We start from the raw sequence: 9,236 nt of genomic DNA, 5'->3' as shown, positions 1-9,236 counted from the left end.
ATTTATGTATTCATTGTATTTATTTATAATAAATAATAACTCCATATTGCACCTACTCCATGTTGCATTTTATAAAAGATACTTAAATTTTAAATTTAAAGTACATAATATGTATGTACTTCAAATAAAATGTTAAACCTATTTGTAAAATAAAAAAGTTTTTTTTAAAAAAATATGTGTATGAATCGAGAGTTGATATGGAAGCTATATCTAGATTTAAACCCATTTGAAAATAATTTCGTACCTTGTCTTATGCAAATATCAGTACAGTATATTCCAAATTCCATCCGAATACCATTATTAAAAACTGAGAAATCGGATTGTTGTTAAGTTTATATCGCAGCTATAAGAAATAGGCGTCCAATTTCAATCAAATCAAATGGTGAACAGGGTCCACTCCCGAAAAGTATGTGTGTAAACTTTTATTCGAAGAGTTCAAAAGCTGAGAGAGTAGTTTGAGAAAAAGTATATATATACTGTACTGATATATACTTAATGGTATTTCCGATGTTTCCTTTAATGCGTTACGAAAATCTTGCAAACCTTATATACCCTTTTTACATTTTTTCGTGTAAAGGGTATAAAAAAAGTTAGTAGTGGCTCCTTAGTTAGAATTTGCTTATAGGCCTAAAAAATGTAATTACGCCACTGAGTGTATGAATGTAATATGTATCAAGTTAAAGGATATTTAATAGATTAAAAATCGGTTAATGTTTTAGTCTATTCAAAATATATTGAATGTTTTAAAGATATTGAATGTTATTTAACATGTTGTTTTTAGGTAGAGTTCTTTTATACCTCCAGTTACTTGGTAAATACTGAAAATGCACCCGCTCACCCATATGATTTTTCTCGTTCTTTGGCCAAGGAATCACCTTCAATATTTGTGCTACTTGGAAATGCCATAAACAAGGTGAATTTCATATTATTATAACATTTCCGTCAAAGCTGTATAATTGCTTTATGGAATTTAAAATTAATATGAAAATTAATTAAAATGGAATAATTTTTAATGAAAATTACTGTTCAACATATTTGTTATTCCATTACGACGAATCCATGTTTATGTCAGTATCATATGGCTAATAACGTGATGTTTATAGTGCATTCAATAAAGACAATAATTAAATCGAATATCATATAGTGAATGATACTGTACATTATAGTATGTTGAAATTAATGAGGACATATCGGATGAGGTGTTTATTTTGCGTTCGAGCAGCGCGCAATTAAGCTTGGTGTTGCAGTGTTAATAAATTTGTCTTTAATTTATGGTAGCAGTTTCCGTTACGAAATAATCGAGATTGTTCTTATTAATCTGTCTCTAGCAGATTAACAGATGAACAAAGTCGTTGTTGACATCACATGATAATATTACATACAATGATAATGTCTGTGATTTATTATTATTCAGCGCCAAACTGAAACGTGATTTTCATATTTAACACTTCACTGGATTTTAGCTTCCTGCACCATCATTATTGTTCTTGTCCTTTATTCTGCTGTTGGTTGAGTTTCTATTTTTCTCTGTATCTGGCATTATGAGTTAAATGTTCTTTTTCGTATACGAGTATTAGTTGATTCACGGAAGTGACTTCATTCATCATTGCAAATCAATGGAAATTTAAAAAATTAAATTGATAATAGAGGAAATGTTATCTTTTCTTATTTTAATGAAAAATCTTATATTAAAATCTAAATAATATTTACTTATTTATTTGTAACAGCGGGAGATTGAGTCAATTTTAATATTTGTTGTCCTCATATTTATTTTTCAAATTTGACATATTTTGACAAATACTTGAAAGCAATAAATTTATTTTTTTTTTTTATTGCTACCAACCTCCGGTTTTTATAGTTCCAGAATGAAACAAAGATTGGAATTTAAATCAATCTAATAACAATAAGACAGCATTAAGTGGTATTTAAATTTTTTTAAGTTCGAATTGAATATTGAATATATACAATATATATTTTGCTATATGCCACTGCTATACACTGCATACAACTGTAAAGGCAGAGGTGCTTTATTCTTTTAAGTGAAGTTCAAAGTATCACATTAAGATATTTATAAGTACAATATTAAAACCCAGTAATTTTCCAGTTCGAAACGGAACGCTTCATTTTCAAACATGTCTAAAAGACATGAAGACATAACTATAAACCTATCGAACCAAATGTTTGTTGGTCTTCGAGGACACTTTCGAACAAATTAACCAATATTAGCGTAGAGAGTCACTCTTAAAAAAATCCATTTTCTTTATAAAAAACATTTATTGATAGATTCATATTGTTTTATACATTTCTTCTACTTTTATAGGCAATAAATAACATTTGATTTTTATCAACCTGTGGTTTAGTAAGTGAACGCTTAGTCATTAAGCCTTTTCTATATCCGTTTTTAATATATTTATTTAAATAAAGTATTCGAGTTGCTGTAAAGCTAGACTTTCTTTGTATGGTGACAAAGAAGCTTTATTTAAATTTAGAGGGGTTTTGAATAGCAAAGAAAGAAATAAAGGACAAACACAAAAATTTATTTTAATTTTATTGAAGTTTGGCTGACCACACAACGCTGTTTCGAGTATTGCCAAGTACTCTTCATCAGTGGTCTTTGGAATAATCGAATTTTTATTTAATTAGTTTATAGTCCGTATATAATTTGTTTGGACTGCAAGTGCCAGGCTTAGAACTCGTGCCTGTCAAATTAGAAGCGATGTCGTAACCGCTAAATACGAACCTTGTCTTTGACACTGTTTTTAAAACCATGTCTGCGAAGACGAATTTTGCATCTGGCTCATGGATACACTAAACACTTAAATACATAAAATGCATTTAAACAGTACATTAAAATTTCTTTGTTTAACTTTCTCTTTACTATATACATGAAGCAGTTATAAACAGTCAGTAGTTGTTGTTGGTCTTTCGCTTTCTAATACTTTAGTTATATGATTGCTTCTAGTCTGTGCTTGTTATTATATACACAACTATTCTCTATCGCAAATTGAACTAGTGTAGGACCAGTCATTAAAGTACCACGTCCAGTCCAAAACTATACCAATTTCTGGAAAAGTAAGTGGTCTGTGGCAGACCAATTAATACTTTAAATTTCTCATGATTTCCAATTAAAAATAAAAAAATTTAATATATCATAAATGAGTTTATAATTAAAATTCGATATTAACGTCGTAATGCTATTTTAAATTTATTAATTGAATATTTTTTAACCCAACAAAACTTTAAAATGATTAATATTAGGTCATCCAGAGTTTTTATAGGGTATTTCTGTCAAAATTTTCAAAAAAGTTTAAAAATTATATTTGAAAAAAAAAATTTAATCCACATATTGACGATATTCTTCACCACTTGCTATTTTTTACTTACAACTATTATTCTAGATCCAAAACCATTATTGTAGAATTCAGGGATTTATGTTTGAAAAACTTTCGTAATTACTTTTAATTGCTCATTTTCGAGATTAAATTTCAGATTATGTTAATGTTGCAAAGATTTGAAAAAATTATAATCTTAGAACTAGCTGCTATGAAGTTAGATATAGAGCACTTCGACTGTCGTAAGTGTTGTAACATAAAAAGTATAAAGATAGTACAAAAAGTTCTTGTTACTTTTTGAAAAAATTGTTTATGTTTTATATAACATTATAGCAATGCAGAACTGGATGGTTGCAGTGGCACGCCATCACTGCATGTACCTCAATAACTTTCCATGTACCTCAATATTGTACCCCGATTTACCGCCGTTTAGCTACCACATTCCTCGCAAGAACTTCTAAGAAAAATATAAATTGAATACATCCCACTGAATTTAGATAATTTAGTAAGTCTTTCGTCTTTACCGATGAACAATTTCTTTTTTCTGCAGGTGTCTATAGCTTCTGCAGTGAGAATTATGAGGAATACACAGTTTCTATGCAGTAAGGAGCAAAAAGAACTGCAGTAAGCCTTACAGTGTTTACACGATCTCTTTTGATGAGTTCCCAAGATCTAGTTTTATTATAGGTGGGTCATGTTAACCGGGAAGTTGTACATGCCACATTGCTGACATGAAGTTGCAATTTAATACTACTTAAAAGCTTTATTTACACTCTGTTCATATGTATTTTATTCAAAGTCTTAAAAATATATAATTTTTAAAAGATTCAATCATCATATTAAAATTTTTAGAAATAAGTAGAATTTGGAACAATGCGACTCTATGAATATATTGAAGGATGTCGAAGTAACAAACAGTGTGTACGTTATTGTCTTTTGGTTAATAATATTATGTGTTGTTTTTGTAAATTATATATACGCTTTTACGTTTTTACTTAGGTATTATTTTACTTTTCTTTCAGAAGTTTATAAATATTTATTAATAACTAATGTTTATGGTGTAGAGTAAAAAATAAACAAATGTTTAATGCAGTGTACATTATGAGACCACTATCCCGACAGTTTGTCTATTTTGACTCAAAAAATAGTTTCGTCATTATAAACATAAAACTACATTTTACAAGAAATTCTAACTTTGCAGTACAGTGAAGAGACAGGAAGGTATCAAAAACTCATTACTGCCTTTAAAAGTTTATAGTGCAATCAGGCAAACGATTTTTAATTAAAACAATGTAAGAAACATTTGCCTCTGAACTTTAATTGGGCAAAGCCTTTCGTAAGGATGTGTGGCTTTACGAACATTCCTTCCATTTTTGCTATATAATCACACTCAGTGGTAATTAATTATATAGTTGAAGTAATTGAAAAAGCTATTAGTTGGTTGTTTTATGAAACACAATAACTTAAATATTATGAGTTAAATGTAACAACTATTTAATTTATTATTTAAAGAATACTATATATTGAATATGAATATTATATTTATATGACAGGTGCAGATATAATTAGTTTATCAGATATAATTAGTAATTATATTCATTTATCTAGAAAGTATGGATATTGTTATAATCAAATATACGCAATACATATTCATTATCTAGAAGGTATGGATATTGTTATAATCAAATCTACGCAATACATATTAGGGTAAATTCATGTTCCAGTTTTGCTAATATTAACACTAATTAAAAACGTTTATTTCTAAGAGCGCTGGAAATGTTTTTGATTGACGGGACCGGTAATATTTGGGACAGATTTATTTATCTCAGTTTTTACTAATTGTGATTATGATTATCAGGATCAATTCTATTCCAATTATTAGGAATATGTTAAGCGTCAAATATTTTTTAATGGTGTAGTTAGAGAAGGGGTTCGAAGTTATCCGCTGCTGCTATATCCTGTGCATGGTATATAATGCTTTAAGTGTTCATTTTAAGTGATGTTTTCACATTTCGATCTGTTATCTTTTGTCCGATATATTTAGATGGTAACCTGATTATTTCGGTTTTCAACTTTTTGTAATGAACCTTCAACTCTGATGTATGAGCAATGTTTATTCGTGGTATCACAATGCGCCATTATTTAAACTCAGGTGGGATTTGGTGCAACCATTTTAAAACGTCTGACTACTTAAATACAGTCAGTAAATAAATAAAAAATATAAGTTATCACTGTTTATTAACTAAATCAACAACGTAAGTTATAAACAGTAATGCTCCTTCCTCAACCGTACATGATATGTAATGCTATTAACGTCTTAGTCTATCATATATGTAACATTATATATCACTATGATAGTCTTGCCAGACTCAGACTTCGATACTGATCAACTGCCTATCCACTTATAACGGAAATAGGCAACACCTCTCCAAGGGACATAATTGCATTTTTAACTGCTACTCGGGTATGGTATTAAAGTGGGTTTGTCACAATAATCCTCAAAGGATACACTGACATGGTGACATAGTTCTCAAGCCTTTCTAAATCTATACTAATCTGATCTTATGTGTAAAGGTTATAATCAGTAATTATTAATGTTGCTTTACCAGTTAATATACAAATATAAAATTATCCAAACATCAACAATATTGATATATGCATTACATTTACAGTGCAAAAAGATGCCGCTTTATGTCAGCGCGAGATCTGCTTATGTACAAGACTAGAGGTTTCTAGTTTCACCTCCTGACACCATTATACAGTAATCCGTTTGCTGCCAATCATATGATTGGTTTTAATCGCACAACATATGTGAACAAATGCTGATTAAGTCACATTAATCCACCTCTACTACTACTGTCCTTCTCTCCTAAGTGGAGCCTAAGCGAAAGCGAGAGTCTCTGGTTTCAGTCATCTGGATAGTCAACCGCGAATTTGGCGCGTTCACATCCGATGCGCCAGCTGCCATGACAGAGGGATTAGTCGTGCATCGGTTGCCCCGTGGAGATATAGTCCCGCTGTGGTTTTCATGTTACAAGTATATGTAAAGATTAATCAATGAGTGATGAGCTCAAAGACTATGGTGACCTGCTTTCTTAGTAAGTTCTAGGAGAGTTGTTTGTCCTCATCTAATTCCTGAAACGCTATGATGTTGAAAAATTGACTACCTTCCCTACTCCTTTTTCAACCGGCTACGGAGTCCGCCTCACATATTTATCGGCATTGTATGACGAGTTATAGGATACTTTTGACTTTATTGTATATTATCCTTGGAGACATCAGTCTACTGCTGACATCACTTTCAGGTTTTTAACATGTACTAAGAGGATGACAAATTCTGTTGAATAGTGCGAACTTATTCATCATGAATCTTTAATAAACAGTGACTTTGGATATTATGTTTTTTAGCTCATACGAGTACTGAAAACATATAACATATTTCACTTAACTAAAGTTATTATAAACGAGGACATTATTTTGTGTAAAGTAAGATTTAAATCTATAAACTTATTTCAAATATTATTTAAAAATATTAAATATAAATTTATTTAGAATACACGATATCAAATTCGTGCAAATTCCATGCACAGAAGGAAGCAATCAACAAGGGAACAAGGCCACAACTTTCCAAACTTATTATCTCTAATTTAACTTATTTATATTAACTTGAAAAAGAAAAAACAAAAATATTTGCGTTTTTCTGAGAATAATTGGATTGACACTTATATTTCAACTTGAAGCTAATTTTTTTAAACCATGTTAGCAACGTCGCAACGAATCCCAAAACAGCACACAATTTGTCCTTTTATGAGTTTATGTTTTTATTGATTCCTTTGTGCCAATTGATGTTGAGAAATTCAACCTAAATTCAATAGAAGAATTATTTTATTTTTATGGTGTTTATTCATCAGTTGTCAACAGTAACAATGAAATGTTGACAATTATTTTGGTTTGAGTTTATTTATTTTTGGCTGCATTTGTGAAAAACTTTTCATTACCCCAAACCAACCGTATTTGCTCAGGAAAAAAGCAATAAAACAAAGTGCCCCACAGTTCTACAGTCTAAATGCTATTCCTAGGGTCCATTTCATATAGGAATTTTTATTAATTTTCATTATTAATAAAAATGCAAAAAAGCACAGAGCACAAAAACACAAGAGGGAAAAAATGACAAATGTTTTTTAAATTCGTCCTTCAAATATTATTAGCACGAAATGAAAAGAGGAATGAAAAATATGTAATCGAATTCTAGGAGGGATTAGCGTCAACATTTCCGAAGATGTTTCTGTAAATTGCGTTTGGCATACTTGTCAGTATTTTCCAAAGTTCATTTCATGAATTTTGGGGGGGTTCAAGTTGACAAAGGAGACGTACATACAATAATCTATGACTATGACAACTCACATGTCTTCGTCTGTTGAATTGAAATAATGATTAATGACCTCCTAAAAGAATACAATTATGAATACTCGTGTAAACGTAAAAGTATTTTATAATATTTCTTTTGTACTTTTTATCGAAAATTGTATTTGACAACAAATACACAAATAATTGTTTTAAGATACGAGTATGTAAAAAAGAATTGAAATGTGCTAATGTTTTCATTACCTTTAACATTAGAATACTGATTAATCATTTATATTGATCCCAATAAATCTATAAAAGTCGCTAAAACAGTCAAAATTTGTCAGTTTCAAAACTAAAAATATGTCACTTCTTATTTTTTTTTAGCTTTATCTTGGAAGAATTAAAAATTTCTTTAGTCTATAAAATCTCCTAGAGAAAATTTTGTTTAGTTGTTATCTAAAAACAATAATTGAGTTCAACTACTTGTCAAATCATAACATTAGTTAATCAAGAAATAATAGATTTTTTTATGTTATATTTCTTTATAGTAGAGCAGATCTTCTTTGTTCCATTACCTCCTAGTGGAGCATAGGGCCTCAACAATTCCACTGAACTGTATTCTATTTAAAGCTGCCGTGCAGATGTCGTTCCATGAGTAGTGAGCTGACGTTAGTTCGGCATCAATTGTCCTTCGCCATGTTCTTGAAGGTGCGCCAGGCGAGTGACAGCCTTGCGGATTCCACTTTAGGGCCTGCTTAGCTATGTAGGAATTCGATTTGCGTAACGTATGTCATGGACTAACATGTATGCTATTGAGCTCGGGTATTCATATTTATCAATGATTTTCTTTTAAGACTATTTAGTGCAGTTGCAGAAAATAAGTGTCGAACATGAGAATATGGATACAACTTAAGTCTTTGTCGAAATTTAGGTGTATATTGGTGAATAACTTCTGCAACAGTTGGTACATTTAGGTCTTTGTTTAGATTTTTGTTTTTAACATACCATGGGGCGCACGTAGAATGTCGGAAATTTTATTTTGTACTCTCTGGATTTTTTCTATATTTGTGTTACACGCTGAATACCAGAAACCTTCTGGTTTCAATATGACTTGTCCACGTGAGCCTTCTATCTAGATGAATTCATAGATATTTCACAGAACTTAATTAAATGAAAAGGAATTATGCAAATAGGCAATGTTTTACATTCAATTAATTTTATCCGAAAATTTTTTTGAATATAACTTTTGAAGAATTCATTAATATATTTAAATGAAAGAATTTTTTTCCAAAATTTGTTGGGAAGTAAATGTTCTTATAATAAAACTCGATTTATACATTTAATAATTTGTGTAAATATTTCACAGAACCAATTCAAACAACTGGAAACTCACAACCGATTAACTTAACTATCAGAAATCCAAAAAAAAGCAATTTCATCACATATAATATATTTCATCAACTTAAACTTCAAACATTTTACATACATAAACATATGTATATCGTATGTATATCATTCACTTAGATTGAAACTTCTTTTATTGAAAGTAGCTATAAA

Source organism: Teleopsis dalmanni, chromosome 2 (assembly GCF_002237135.1).
Source record: "Teleopsis dalmanni isolate 2A chromosome 2, ASM223713v2, whole genome shotgun sequence".
NCBI lineage: Eukaryota > Metazoa > Arthropoda > Insecta > Diptera > Diopsidae > Teleopsis > Teleopsis dalmanni.
Note: the sequence above shows the minus strand (reverse complement) of the source record.